The sequence below is a fragment of the Balaenoptera borealis genome, assembly GCF_965194805.1.
Source record: "Balaenoptera borealis genome assembly, chromosome: 15".
In the NCBI taxonomy this organism is placed as follows: domain Eukaryota; kingdom Metazoa; phylum Chordata; class Mammalia; order Artiodactyla; family Balaenopteridae; genus Balaenoptera; species Balaenoptera borealis.
In genome coordinates this window covers 79584724-79600586 of record NC_138871.1, presented here as the reverse complement: position 1 = coordinate 79600586, position 15863 = coordinate 79584724, and the positions used below count along the sequence as shown (strand labels likewise).

Sequence of the window (15863 nt, the reverse complement as noted above, 5' to 3'; positions counted from 1 at the left end):
ACAAATGCATGTTCCTGTTAGAGGGGTTGTGTGCAAGCACAGTCTCACCCCTAGTTACAAGCCATAGTAGCTGACACTTGTGTTTAATAGCACTCTTCTTATACACGGAAAAAAATTCAATTTGAAAACCCTTTGAGTTAGTGATATTTCTGGAGACATATTCCAAGTTTTGTGTTGTTTATACAGTGAAGTTAAATTCTGTCACATGAGCCCAATTTGCATCTCAATCATTCTCTCAGGTAATGTACAATTTTATAAATTGCATTAACTTACATTTTCCACAACACAACATTTTTCTTACCATACCGCTCCACTGAATGTTTTCTCTGTTCCCTTCCCCTTTTCTGGTTGTCAAAACATGTCTTATCTTTCAAAGACCGACTGAAATATCTCTTCCTCTTTAAAGATTTTTCCTTCCTGAGTACCTTTTTCCTCCTTGATTCCTGTATTAGATTAGCTGTACAGATTAGTTGTATCTGTAATACAACTCATCAAAAGCATGTCTTGTTAGAGTTGGGTGCCTCTACCAATATTTTTTTTTCCTCAGTGTACATAGCTTGGTTTATGGATCATAGTATTTGCCCCATCAATATTTGGTAAATTACATTGAATGGATTCACTGTTGCTGAGAGACAGTGTCTTATAATCAAAGAGCACAAGATTTGAAATTACAATGTTTGTGTTTAAATACTATCTTCATCACATTATCTGTGTGATCTGACCAAAGTTACTTAACCTTGCTAAGCATCAGACTTTTCATTTGTAAAACCTGGATAAAACTGTTTAACTCACAGATTTATGGTCCAGATTAATTAAAATGATATCTGTAAAAAGGTGTGTTATAAACTATAAAGCTCTGCACAGATCATTGTTGTTAAAAGTTCCCAGTTGATGTGGGGTCACGTTTGATCAAGAATGGTCATTACGCAGGCAAATATGGAACTTGATGCTGTTATTTCAAACTAAACAAGCTGGCCAGCTTCACTTCCTTAGACACAGAAGCCCCACTCACCATATCACAGCTGGATAGAGCGTGCTTTCCGATTCAATGCCTTTTTATAGCCACTTTTCTCACAAGCCAACAAAACGGAACGCATTCTTCCTGCTAATCAATGCCACATGTAGTACAATGAGCAATTAAGCCAGAAAAAGGAAGAGGACATTAATAATAGAATGCTTGATTACTGAGAGATTAGAACCTGAAGTTGTGTTGGCATTCTCTGTTGGAAGGTATAATTTAATTAGCCGACTTGCAAAGGTTTTAGATGTGATAGAAAACTAATATTTCACTTCTGTAATTTCATAGCCCCTTCCTTTCTCTTACTTTCCTTCTTCTTCCTAAGCATTCCTGGGTGCTCACTGTATGCCTGGTGCAGGAAGCTTGGGTGACCTTGGACTACAAATGCAGAGCAAAAAGGCATTTTTAAAAAAATTTTATTGGAGTATAGTTGATTTACAATGTTGTGTTAGTTTCAGGTGTACAGCAAACTGAATCAGTTATAAACTGAACTCTTATTCAAATGCTGGAAATGGCATATGTCTTTGTTCACACTCAGCGTGTTGGGCCTCTTGGTGGAAAGGGCCGTAGGTGATTTACCCTTCAGAAGGTGGAGTGCAGAACCCAACAATTTGCTTGGAAGGTAAAAACATGATGTGTCTCACTTCCCAGAAAATTTCAGGCATGGCAGGAGGTTGGCTTTGGAGAAGCCAGGTGTTATTGGCTGTTCCCAGAAAGGACAGGACCAAAATGTCTCAGAGGCTTGGGCAGAGGCCAAGATTTTCATATTCTAGTAGCTCACAGAAACTTTTAAAGAGACGAGTGCTAAACAATGCTAGCTGCTAAATAGGAAAAGAGGCTCAATACATTGAAATTTTGTCTGTGATCAATCCCACTTTAGGGAAAATAGCATATAGGAAGAGAATATTGTCCAAGCCACCCCCTTCAAGGTGTTTCCTTGCCTGAGGTTGAAGGTAGGACATACCTCTCTCAGTCAGGGAGCTGACTTGTGGGGCTGTTACGGCATCCCAAGCTTTCACTGTGAAGGCCCAAAGAAACTCCAGAGGGTTAAATTTAGTTAGCCTTACCCATCTTGATTGATAAAGATCCCACAGAAATGATCCAACTGTAGCAAGAATAGTCAGAACTGCCCAACTGCAAGAGCATCTAAATAAGGAGAACATGACTCACCAAGCAGGTGGCAGTGGTGGGTTGTGGGTAGGGTTGCCAGATAAAATACAGAATGCTCAGTTAAATTTGAATTTCAGATCAACAGAAATGTTTGTTGGGGGGGGGATAGGTATGTCCCAGGTATGCATAAGACATACTTATCCCTCCAAAATTGTTGTTTACCTGAAATTAAAATTTAACAGAGAATGCTACATGTTCATTTGGGAAATCTGATCACCCTTGTTGGGGAAATTCTCTTGTCCCAGGAGGTTGGACATTCTTGTACTTTTTCTTTAGTAACACCTGAGGATGGGTTTATATGTCCTGTTGTTTTCTAGAATCTTAGAGTCTCTTAGGAATCTGATTTCCTGGTTTGGGAACCCATATTTCCTAACATTAGCTTATAACCTTGGGCAAGTTAACTTCTCTGTGCTTCAGTTTCTCCATCTATAAAATGGGAATCACAGGAACTGAACCTGTCTCACACTGTTGTTGTAAATATTAAATTAACAGATATGTGTGATGTCCTCTGAACAGTGGTTGGAACATAGTAAGCTCTCAGTAAACATTTGTTGAAAAAAATTAGCTACTTATTATTATTTTAGTAGTTCAGCACTCTTATGGCCATGGGCTGTCCTGCTGGGGAGTAGCTAAGAGCAGCACGGGAACTTCAGTACCCTAGTCCTTTAGTGTTCTATCATACCCCCAAGTACTTCAGTCTGCCACTACCAGCACCATGACAACAAACAAAGTCATGGCACATGAAGAGATATCATATTCACATTAGGAAGAAAGCTGCTGCTTCTGTGAGGTTAGCAGCTACTTCTAGTGCAGAAGCAGCTTCAAATCTGCACAAGATAATGGAAATTGGCAACATGGCTGAGAGAAGATGGCATGAGGCTGAGAGCAGGGTAGATCTAGATCCTTCTTTAATGAGACCATTTATTCACCAACTTTCCAGAGAATCAAGAACACTGAGACTCATTCTTCTGTCTTCAAATGCAATGTTTGCAGATGACTCAGTGACTTTCTCAGCTCGGGCAGACCCAGCACTGTCCTCTCTCCCCAGCTCCAGTGAGGGCCTCAGCTTGCTTTCCTTTTGTCTTTAGAGCTGCTTCCACTGTCCCTAAAGCCTGGCTCTGTAGTAGGATGCATTTTCCCCAGTCTCTCGGTTTCATATTATTTCTAGAGATAAGCACATGTGGTCTTCGGGCTTTGAATAATTTTAAATTTACTCTCTGGGGGGGACTGGAAAGACGAGCCCTGTCATAGCACCACTGTGGAATGCCTGGAGCCCTGGAACTGCCAGCCACAATGTGGACCTGTCATCTGGCTCTGTCACCAACCCATGATGTCATATTGGGCTGGCTGCTAAACCTACTTGGATCTCAGTTTCCACCTGGAAAAAGAGCGTAATTATATTCCGTGCACTGCCTACCACATAAGGTTATTCTGAAAGTCTAAAGGGATGATACATGAGAAAGAGTTGTGTAAACCATCCAAACACCAACAAGTTGTTATGGTTATTGTTATTGTTGTTAATTCTCACAGCCTGTGAGAGACTGGAAGCTTGTGTGAGAGACGTTACCATATGCTTTCACACACTAGATATGGGGTACTTGTTCATTGCGAGAAAAACCGTCAAATTAAAATTATAAATTCAAGAGTGAACTGTGCTGTATCTGAATCAAATATTTTATTGCTATGGCCTGGGTGCAATTCAGGATGTCACCCTTGAGAGAACATCACTGCCTCTAAATAAATTTCCCTGGCTCCTACAGTGAGATCTGAGTGCCAGAAAGTGGCCATGTACCATAAAATTATAGAATCTGTCTTAATACAGTTTCCAGTGCATCTACCAAGATTATATTTTAATTTCCTGTGGCCAGAACAGCATCTCCAAATGCCCTCTTTGCTAGAACTCCCAGGAATGCTAGAAATACAAGCAGAGCTAAATCAAAAATCTTAATTGAAAGACAAAGTTTAACCCAATGATGGGTTCACAAAGATCGGCAAAGGTAACTTTCCTTCTTCATAGCACTAGCTTAACTGATACCATGAGAGCTTATTTTATACACACCTCCTGCCCTTATCACCACAACCCAGGGAACAGCATGGCTCTCTCCACTACTCACTTTTGGGTCCCTTCAACAAACAGTAGCCATCAGTTTTATTCCTATTCTGTATCTTTGCATAAATATAGAGATAATTTACAAAACTCTTCTCATGTTTGTGAAATAGGAGAGTACAGCCATTTTCCTTTGCCAAATCTCTTCTTTTCTCTTTGGACAATCTTATTTCTTTTGGAGGATCTATTTTCCTTCTAACATCTTAAATCTTCTCTCTGGTGCTTTTTTGTACTGTAGCCGTGTGAATGAATGAAAGGAAAGAAAGAAAAGAAAAGAAGGAAAGAAAGAAAGAAAGAAAGAAAGAAAGAAAGAAAGAAAGAAAGAGAGAAAAAGAAAGAAAGAAAGAAAAAGAAAGAAGGAAGGAAGGAAGGAAGGAAAGAAGGAAGGAAGGAAGGAAGGAAAGAAGGAAAGAAGGAAGGAAGGAAAGAGAAAGAAATGAAGGAAGGAAGAAAGAGAGAAAGAAAAAGAAGGAAGGGAGGAAGGAAGGAAGAAAGGAAAGAGAGAGAAAGAGAAAGAAAGAAAGGAAGATTTGCCTGTAGGAAATTTTTGACATTCTTCTGGGACCACATTATAACAAATATTTTATTATAATAATTGTATAAACTTGTGTACAACACATATTCATTGTGATAAGATTACTACAGTAATAAGTAGTTAACGTATCATATTCCCACATAGTTACTGCTTATTTTGGGTGATGAGAGCCCTTGAAATATGCTCTTAGCATATTTCCCATCTTTGATATAGCATTGTTAACTACAGTCATCATGCTGTACACTAGATCTCCAGATTTATTCATCCTACATAACTGCAACTTTGTACCCTTTGACCAACATCCCCCATTTTCCTCACTTCCCCACCCCTGGTAACCACTCTTCAACTCTCTGCTTCTACATATTCAACTTTTTTAGATCCCACATATAAGTAAGATCACACAGTATTTGTCTTTTTGTGCCTGGCTTATTTCACTTAGCACAATGCCCTCTACACTTCTCAGTGTAGACACCCGATCCATTCTGTTGCTATTTGGACAAAATTCTCTGTAATATGGATTGGTTTTTCCAAGCCTGCTAAACTGCAGAAGCTTTAAAAGTAAGTAACATTGTAAAACAATTATACTCCAATAAAGACGTTAAAAAAGAAAAAAAAAGTAAGTAACGTTCTCCTGTAGTCACGCTGCCATCCTTGCATTTGATGTGTTCCTGTGGCTTTTGCCAAAGGAGCTGTTCACTAAACAAGTGCCTCGGTCAGAGGTGTACCCTCAAAGGTACAGAGTGCGGGTCAAATCGTTAGGTATGAGACCAGGTCTTTATCATGGTCTGAGGCGGGTTCATTTAAATGAAGCTTAATTCTTGGCCACACCCTAGTCTGAATCGATTTATTTTAACGGCAAATGAAATTCCACTAGGTTTTCTTATAGATGGAACTCTTTCTGAATCATCCTAGACAGAAACCTAGCATTGAAGGTCAAAGAACACAGACTGTCTCTTATTTGCATCTGTTTCCATATTCAGTGAGGCATATACGGTAACTTGTCACTCAGTGGACCTGGGCAAGGTGGGTGGGCCTGGGGAAACGGGAAGACCCTGTAATCAGTGAGTAATCAGTGAGCTAGCTGGTGCAGGGGCATTACTAGATGTCCACAGTGGCAGCACTGGATCATGAAGTGGAAATTAAACTCGGTGAGCAGAGGAGGCCTGAGTGAAAGAAGGCCTTCCTAAAGTTCATGGGCCAAATCCTTGTACAAAGTACACATCTGAGATGTTCATGGAAGCCAGAGCCTTGGAAGTCATTTTACAGAGAAAAGGTGATTAAAGGAGTCCACGGTTTTTGAAGTAGATGAGTAGGTTCTCCATTTTCTATTAACAATTGTTCTGCGTATTGTATAGTTTGAAAAATGACTTCCTTTCCCACAAGAATCACAGATATGCAAGGGCAAATAAGCATACACGTGTGCAGGCACACACACACACACACACACTATAAGGAAATAAGCAAGCCTATTTTACTGTTCCAGGAAAAGAGCTCCTCAGACTGAGGTGTACTAAACAAAATAAAACAAACACAGACAAGATCAGTTTTGAAACCTATTTTCAAAGTGTGTGTCTTTAGAGTAGTCCTGGTTTCCATCACCTCACACTCATCTCTGGTTCTATAGCTAAAGGCAGAGAGCATATTCCTGCTTCCCACTGAGCCACTAAAGATGGCATGTCTGTGAATCTCAAAAATTTCTCCTCCTCTTTACTGGGAGAATAGTGCATTGAACACCAGTGGCAGATACATATGATACAACTCATGACTCCAGTTTTTTGTTTTATGTTTTTTTTTTTTTTAAAGAAAGAATTAAATCTACAATACTAAAGCCCCAAAGAAGCCCCACTCTTTTAATCAAAGTAACATCTATCTTTACTTATGTCATGGTCTCCTTGTAAACATCACAATGCTTATCTGGTGTTTCCAGCTACTAAATGAGAGTTGAGGAAGTGGTGGGTTAATTGTATCAAATACAGAGTAATGATGGTTTTTTCTCCTGGAACTGCACCGTTCCTTCATGCCCAATTTTTAATTGCTTTCCAAGAACCAACACAATTGGCACCTTCCTTATGAAGCTTGATTTATTGACACTGCATGTGGGGAGAGCTCCAAATGCCGAGATATCATGCTGAATGTCACAAGATACTGATAGATCTGCAAAAGCTTGGAAAATATCACTCACAAGAAACAGTTCTAGAGAATAAGGTCACAGCGGCAGGCCAATTTCTCTGCTGATAATGTCTTCAGTTGACATGATGGCAGAGAGTGGCTGAGATTGGGAGAGGATTGTGACAGGATGCATTTGGATGAAGTTGGCACCTAGCTTTTATAAGTTGTTTTTAAGAAGATATTCTTTAGTGCCAGGCCAGAGGTTTTGCACAGCCATCAGTCTGAGTGCTTGAATTATCTGTGTCTCATCTTTATATTGATCGAGAGAGAATCATAATGCATGATGGGTATTTGAACAGCTAGTTCTGGAAAAGATAACAATGAAATCTTGCCTTTCTATTTCTATCTTTCAACTACGCTTGAGGCTATTCTTCATTAAGGCACTGCACAGAGATTGACTAGCAAAAGAAGTCGTCTGCCTCTGGACAGGGTGACCTCACTGTCACAATTCAATGTCTGCTCTGATGGAAGAGCATGCAAGTACTTCAGTGGGGCAGAACACACCTGGGCTGATTTCTAAAGAGGAAACATCTATTCCTGCTTTGCTCAGAGATAAATAAAACCTCCTTAAAATAGATTAACAAGAATGAGGCAGGAAATTGGAAAAACAGTGCTAGGCATTTTCATTTAGTTTTATTAAGTTTCTTGTTTCTCAGAAGATGCTAAACTCTAGATGGAGAGCTTGTTATAAATGGATGGAAATGAGAATTTATTTATTTACTTGTTTGTTTGTTTGCTTGTTTGTTTTAATTTTAATGAGCTCTTCAGTCATGCAGTCAAGGTAGATGTTTTCAAAAGCCTGAGCTGATTGGTTCCTTGGTTAGGAATGGAAAGCAAGATTCATACCAGCCACTACAACTTACACAGAAGGAGGGCATCACTACCATGGAGGACCCTCTTCCTTGGGCTCTGCCATATTCCTATAACACTGTTCTGGAGTCACAGGGCTGCCCTTTCAGCTCTTCCCTCTCTGCCTTATTACTCAGTGGTGAGGTGAAGAGTAAAAATCCATTTATTGTTTGCATTTAAGACCTGCTGTTCAGAAGCCCACCTAGGAGATAAGAGAGTCTTCTCGCTTTTCTGGATCATTCTACACATTATCATACTTCCCAAAATTCAAATGTGACTCATCTGATTATGCAAGGAGACCCAGACATTCTCATGAGTCTTACACCGTGGTTGGTATATGAAGTTAAGCCCAGGAATACGGGCAGTGTCTGAATTCTCATTCAGGGAAAAGAGCACTGTGTGGAAATTAGACTTTCTGAATCATGACGCCAGCTGTGCAATTCACACACTGTATGATCAGGAGTTAGTCTCTCCATTTCTCTGGATTAAATTATTTCTAAGGGTTAGTCTAGCTTTGGTATTTATTTCCAATTGTAAGCTTCTTGGGACAGGTTAATAGCATATTGATTTCTCTCAGATGACAGGATTTGACAAATAGGATGGTCTCAGTAAATATTTATCAAAAGAATGAATGAATAAATGGAATTTCAGTAAGGGCTGATTGTCAGCACCATCTGCATCATAGTTAGCAGCCTATGGCCTATTGCCTTAAAACACAGCACCAGTTTAGAGAATTGTTCCCATCCGTTGCTCTTCATACGCTTTTCCAAGGGGTGAAAACTGTAGAGAGATCTGTGATGGTTAATTTTATGTGTCAACTTGGCAAGGCTATGGTGCTCAGTCTTTTGTTCAAATGACTAGATGTTGCTGTGAAGGTATTTTTCAGATGTGATTAACATTTAAATCAGTGAACTCTGAGTAAACACATTACCCTCCATAACGTGGGTAGGTCTCATCCGATCAGTTGAAGGCCTTAAGAGCAAAGACTGAGGGTCCTCAAAGATAAAAGAATTCTGCCTCCAGACTGCCTTCAGTCTTGAGCTGAAAATTCAACTCTTCCCTAGATCTCCAGACTTCTGGCCTTCACTGCAAATGTCAGACATGTCCCCGAAATCACGTCAGTCAATTTCTTAAAATAAATTAATCTCTTTCTTTCTCTCCATATTATAAAACACATCCTGTTTGTCCTGTTTCTTTGGAGAACACTGACTGATATAATACTTATGTATGTTTCTGATAAGATAGGCATAGTTGGTATATATACTTATTTAGATGCCCAAAGCATCACCCTGCTAGCTTGAAAGCTCACCTTCACTTCTCGTAGCATCTAGTAACATCCACTTTCTGGTTTATATAAATGTTTTGGAACCATGGATTCCAAATCTGCCTACCTCATGTATCCTTCCTTGTGAAAAATTAACAGATAAAATAAAGGTTTGTTCTGCATTAGAGAAGTCTGGCAAGATTTTCCCTTGTCACTGATGTGACAATGTGTTCAAGGAAAACAAGGTAGAGTTAGGAGGTCAGTGACAGCCATCTCTGTGGTCACACAACATTCAGTTCTCCGTCTCCAGCATTAAGCCATGTAAGGGGCACAGAAGGTCCTCAGTGAAATTATGTGGGTGAATGGAGTTGATGGCTTCAAGTTTTTCAGTAGTTGATCTCTCTTCTCTCATCACTTTCCTCCTCATTTTTTCCTGCTTTTCATGTTCCTCCATCAACTTTCCTTTCTTCTAACCCCCCTTTCTCCACATTTACTCCACAAACCCTTCCAGGCTAATCTTCACTACCTAACATATGCACTTATACTTCCAAATATGATTTCCATTTTCACATCTGGGATTGACACATCCACACTACTCTATATAAAATAGAGAACTAATAAGGACCTACTGTACAGCACAGGGAACTCTACTCAATACTCTATAAAAACCTATATGGGAAAAGAATCTAAAAAAGAGTGGATATATGTATATGTACACGTGCTGTACACCTGAAACTAACACAACACTGGAAACCAACTATAGTCCAATAAAAGTTAAAAAAAAAAAAAAAAAGGAAGTTCAGACTCCCTCAGGCACTGCCAACACCTAAATGGAGTAAATCCCTCCTTAGTGCTTCCAAGATATGTGAGGGTATCTCTGTATCAGTGATTATCACAGTGTGTTGCAAATATTGTTTACATCTCCTGCCCCATGACTAGAGTGTGTTTTCCTGGAAAGTAGGATCCAATTCAATTTTATTTGATTTTATATGTCCAGGATTTAGCCTACACTAAATTTTACTTAACATATGTGAGATGGCTAATTAATCAGATGTAAGAATTTATTATATGCATATGTTCTGAGCTTTCTTTGGCAAACAAAAGATTTAATGATTATGTGTTCTAGGTGGAAATGGATTGATACATTTAATGAAAATAATTCACAGAGAGACATGACAAGACTGATTTAAAATGTAAAAGTACATAAAGTACAGACATGAGTATAGCTATATATAAAGTTCACAAGTCACACCAAATCCATTCACATTGTACTGCATCAATATATCTAGGCATTTGGATGACTACTAAGTCATGACACTATAAATTGCCTATTATGTAAAGGCCATTTTGAAGGATATCCCGGGCTTCCTAGGAGTAAATAACCTTCCCACTCCGGAAGGAAACATCTAGCATGGTATTAGTTGCTTTATGCACATGAACTAATGTATTCTCACAACAAGCCTAAGAGGTAGGTATAACGATCCTGTTGAAATCTGAGTTTCTGCCATGTTGAAAGGCTCACTTATGGTCTGACAGGTTATAGGTGGTAGAACTGGGCTCTGAACTGTTTTCTGTTTGACGTCAGAGATTGCAATGGCTGTTCTCCTCCGAGTCATCCTGAAGAAACACCAGAGCTGTTGTCACTTGAACCAGGCATTAGCTCCATGGGGACACGGATTATGCATTCCTTTCACTTTCCCTCCTTCACAGCATAGGGGCACAGTGCCCTGTATTGGGAAGGGCTCAGAAATCCTATCACCCATTTGCAGATGTGACAGATGCAAAGCCATCTTCACTGTCGCTTCCTGCATGTTATGACTTGTATTGTTTATCTCCTATGATTGCTCAATTTTGATCCTGCACAATCCCTTTTTGAGAAAGCCTCTCATTGTGTGCAGGTGTTATCTGTGTATTTTTTCTGTTCATACTGTATTTGAGCCACATAAATCTAGAAATGGGAGTGGAAGATAAAGGGTGGAAACGCATTGCCAGCTGGCAGAACATGAGACCTTTTGTGTGTCCCAGAGCGAGAATGTTGAGTCAGTTCTAACTCCCTTACCAAACTGCCAGCCTTCAACAAAGAGCAGACTTTCCGGAAACAACTTACTTGGAATCTGACAGATTAATAACAACCCTCCCACAAGTGTCTCCTCACATCCTTTCACACTTACTAGCCTCTTGGCCTTCCCTGAGATGCTCAAGGGTCTGGTTCTCTCAGTTCATTCAGGTCTCTGTTCACATGACACCTAATTAGAGAGGCCTTCGTTGACCAACCTTATTCAATAGACACCCTGGTCATTTTCTCACCCCTTGCCCAGCTTTCTGTTCCCTTATAGCACTGCCCAGCACCTGCCAACTCATATATTTATTTGCTTATTCATTTATTATCTGGTACTTTCACTAGAATACAATCTTCCTAACAGCAGAGAATGTGCTTGTTTCTATCATTGTTGTATCCTCAATGCTTAGAAGAGTGCTAGTATTTGGTAGGTATTCAATAAATATTTTTAAGAGTAAAATAATGAATGATCATCAATTATGGTAACCCTAAAGGCAAGTATCTGATGCTCTGTATCCTCCGCCACCATTCACATGCGCGCCCGTGCACGCGCACACACGCACACACACACACACATACACACATTGTTATCATCATTATGAACCTGCAGGATAGCATAGAATAGCTTGCTCTTTCATCTTAGGCTGGTCATTTGCGCCACGGAAAAGGCCCTAAACAACATGTTTTAGGAAAAGATAGATAAAGGAGCTATGTTGTTTTCATTTTCTTTGAATAATACATGTATTTTAAATTCCTGAGGGTGCGTCTAGTTCTCATCAGCACAGGTCCAAACAAAGTTGTATTGGCAGCAACAAACATCAAAATCTCCCTGCTGCTGGAAGTCCGGTTGAATTCACCATCCCTTCATTGCTTGCTAATGATTGGAAGAGAAAATTCTATCTCATGTTTTGACTTACCAGTTGTTAGGTGGTCAGGGGCTATTTTGAGTGGCAGCTTTCCAGTGCTGGAGAAATCGTAAAACTCACACCAACAAACCAACCAACAAGTCGGAGGTATCAGGGTCAGGAACTGTAGATGTAGATCCCTCTCACCAGAGGAGCGCCATCTTGTGATTCCCTTTTCCACCTGTTCTCTGTAAGCCGATTGCCAGCTCTAACATCTGCGTGGCGAATGAAGAAATAGGGACCATCAGGGAAACCTGTTAAGTTTACCTAACCTGCAACTGAGTCTTTCATTTACCCATACTGATATAAGATTCCTGTTGGAACTTTTTGTCCTTTTGTTTTTTAAAAAGCAGTTGGTTGAAATTCGTATTTTAGCCTTTGGAAAACCTGCAAAGAGGACAGTAAACTCACACGGTCTGGAAAGGGGGTGCTCAGATTGATCAAATTCCAAGACTGTGTCATCTTCCTTTAGGTCCAGGGCTGACCTTTGGAGAGGAGACCTGAGCTTTAGGCTCTGAAGCTGTGGTGGTGTCAGGAAGAGATGGGCTCTGTCTTAAATTAACAAAGACACGATGATCTATTCTGGGTATTAATATATGTTTGTTTCCATAGATACCAGATTAGAAAGACTAATTATACAAATATCTTTTCCAAATGTATTCAAATTCTATCTCTGATTTGCTAAACCTCCTAGCATCTTATTCAATTTCTTTCTCATTTCTCCTTCAACAGTATGCAAATGCCTTATTAAGCCTGTAATAGAGATTATATGAATAGAAATTGAATTTTATTTATTGTGAAGATATGCATCTGCTATTCTTCTGTGTGGTAAGCAGTTGTGAACATACGGACTCCTCATGCTAACAATGTATATGCCTCAGAAAACTAGTTTGTTCTAGTAACAAACACATATATACATATTTAGACATGGTTAGATCTCAACTTGTTTCTCAATATCTATTTGTTGACCATAATGTATAAATAGGAACTGATTTTTTTTTAAAGTAGAATTATATCTCTACTTTCATCCCAGTACATGCTTTCTGAAGGATGAAATATATATACTTCTAGTGATCTGTACTTATGCTTTTATTTTTCTTCACTTAATACTTTAGAGTGTGACACTAAACCTCACCAAAAAACAAGCAAGCAAACAAACAAACAGAAAAAACACCTTACCCCAGGTGGCCAGACCCCTGGAGCCAACTTACTTCTTACACCATCCTAAGGCCAAAATAGAAGGGGATGCAATGTTGATTCTTTCTAGATTCTCCTTTGAAGATGGAGGTCCACCAGCAACAGCCCTGGCAACTACCTGGATATTTCGAAGTTGAACAGGTTCACCAGTGTGAACATCAAGTGAGGTTGTATATTTGAGATTACTCTGGGATGAGACTTTCATGCTCTATTATTTCAATGCATTATTATTACGCATAATAATAGTCCCCTGAATGTAAAGAAGACATTTTCCTTTTCAAATTGCGTCCTCACATATTATCTTATTCTGACCTTCAAAGGTACAAACACATAATTATCCAGTTTCTATAGATATAAGGTATCGAAAAATTACATAAAAGAAACTTGCGTGGATCCACAGAGCTACTTACATATGGACAATTTTCAGTTCTAGAACCCAGGTCTCCAGATTCCCAATTCTATGCTAAGTGTTCATAAATACCCCTTTATCTGTGCTTCATAAAAGACCAAGTATTGTGGTTACAACTATAATACTCTATAATTTTTTACAATAAGTCATACATTCATTACTTCTCAAATATCTCTAAATTTTAAAAGGGCAAATATATTGTAAATGAAGTAAAGCATATGTATGTGTAGAAATACACAACACACACATTCACCACACCTTTCCCCTCTTCAATTTTTTTTCCTCTTTTTACTTCCTTTATTCATCTAATTTCGAAGGTCAGTCCTCTCTGAGTCAATTAGAAATCGAATGAATGCTACCTCAAAGTGCTCTTTTTGTGGGGTAATAACAAAATGTTATTAAAATTTCTATAATTTAAAGCCTGGAATTTTAGTTATTTTGCCACTATTAAAGTTAACACAGTGCATTTCTCGATCATTTAAAGATGGAACACATACCAAATTAATGAGGTCAGAAAATTTTAACAACTGTTTAACAATCAGTCAAGCACTCTGAAATTATTTCTCCCTTAGTAATTATGATTCAGTATCTGTATAAAGCAGCTGCATGCCAATTCTCAAAGCTGACAATCAACTAGTAAATTGGTGTTTTGGGGGGTAATACTTTAAAAAATGTAAGAAAAAAAAGAACTAGCAAAGGGGACCCTCTTCATAAGATTGTTACCTGACAGGACTTGTAAAGGAATTCCTCAAGGTCGAAAATTGTTTCATGAACCATCACTTCTGATATTCAATTAACTGCTTTATAGGATTAATATTCTGGGTAGGAATGGCATTTATTAGAATCATGAATATACTTGTACTCAGAACACTGGAGTCTATGTCACTTTCTTTATTGACCAGATATTACCTTGTTTCTTAAGTTTCCCATTTCTAAAACTGCATCCAGTGATAATAAGTGACTTCTAAGCATCTGGAAAATGTGAAATATTTGTTTCCAGCACAATAAAAACCTTATTATTATTGATAGTACTATCCATGCTGTATTACTGTTCATATACCTCCTACTTTTCCCCAGTATATACTTTACAACTTTACCCAGAATCTTTTTTTTTTCTCCCCAAACACTATTCTTCCACCATAAGTAATATTGAAGCTCCTCTAAAAGATTGCCAGGTAGTTCTTTCTATAAGTACTCTGGATATTCTTTTTTTTTTTTTTAAACATCTTTATTGGAGTATAATTGCTTTACAATGGTGTGTTAGTTTCTGCTTTATAAAAAAGTGAATCAGTTATACATATGCATATGTCCCCATATCTCTTCCCTCTTGCGTCTCCCTCACTCCCACCCTCCCTTTCCCAACCCTCTAGGTGGTCACAAAGCACCAAGCTGATCTCCCTGTGCTATGCGGCTGCTTCCCACTAGCTATCTATTTTACAATTGGTAGTGTATATATGTCGATGCCACTCTCTCACTTTGTCCCAGCTTACCCTTCCCCCTCCCCGTATCCTCAAGTCCATTCTCTAGTAGGTCTGTGTCTTTATTCCTGTCTTGCCCCTAGGTTCTTCATGACCTTTTTTTTTTTTTTTTAGATTACATATATATGTGTTAGTATATGGTATTTGTTTTTTCTCTTTCTGACTTACTTCACTCTGTATGACAGACTCTAGGTCCATCCACCTCACTACAAATAACTCAATTTCGTTTCTTTTTATGGCTGAGTAATGTTCCATTGTATATATGTGCCACATCTTCTTTATCCATTCATCTGTGGATAGACACTTAGGTTGCTTCCATGTCCTGGCTATTGTAAATAGAGCTGCAATGTACATTTTGGTACATGACTCTTTTTGAATTATGGTTTTCTTAGGGTATATGCCCAGTACTGGGATTGCTGGGTCTTAAGCTAGTTTTTTTTTAAATTTTTTATGGAACCTCCATACTGTTCTCCATAGTGGCTGTATCAGTTTACATTCCCACCAACAGTGCAAGAGGGTTCCCTTTTCTCCACACCCTCTCCAGCATTTATTGTTTGTAGACTTTTTGATGATGGCCATTCTGACTGGTGTGAGATGATATCTCAATGTAGTTTTGATTTGCATTTCTCTAATGATTAATGATGTTGAGGATTCTTTCATGTGTTTGTTGGCAATCTGTATATCTTCTTTGGAGAAATGTCTA

General features: G+C 38.8%; 1 long non-coding RNA gene across 2 annotated transcripts in view; it reads right to left on the bottom strand.

Moving 5' to 3' along the window:
• LOC309612276 overlaps positions 1 to 15863 on the bottom strand; it is a 271326-nt gene that overhangs the window by 71432 nt on the left and 184031 nt on the right. For both annotated transcript variants that reach the window (XR_014235078.1, XR_014235079.1), the window contains exon 3: positions 12089 to 12291. This is a non-coding gene — a long non-coding RNA (uncharacterized lncRNA). The remainder of the gene's footprint in view (positions 1 to 12088; positions 12292 to 15863) is intronic.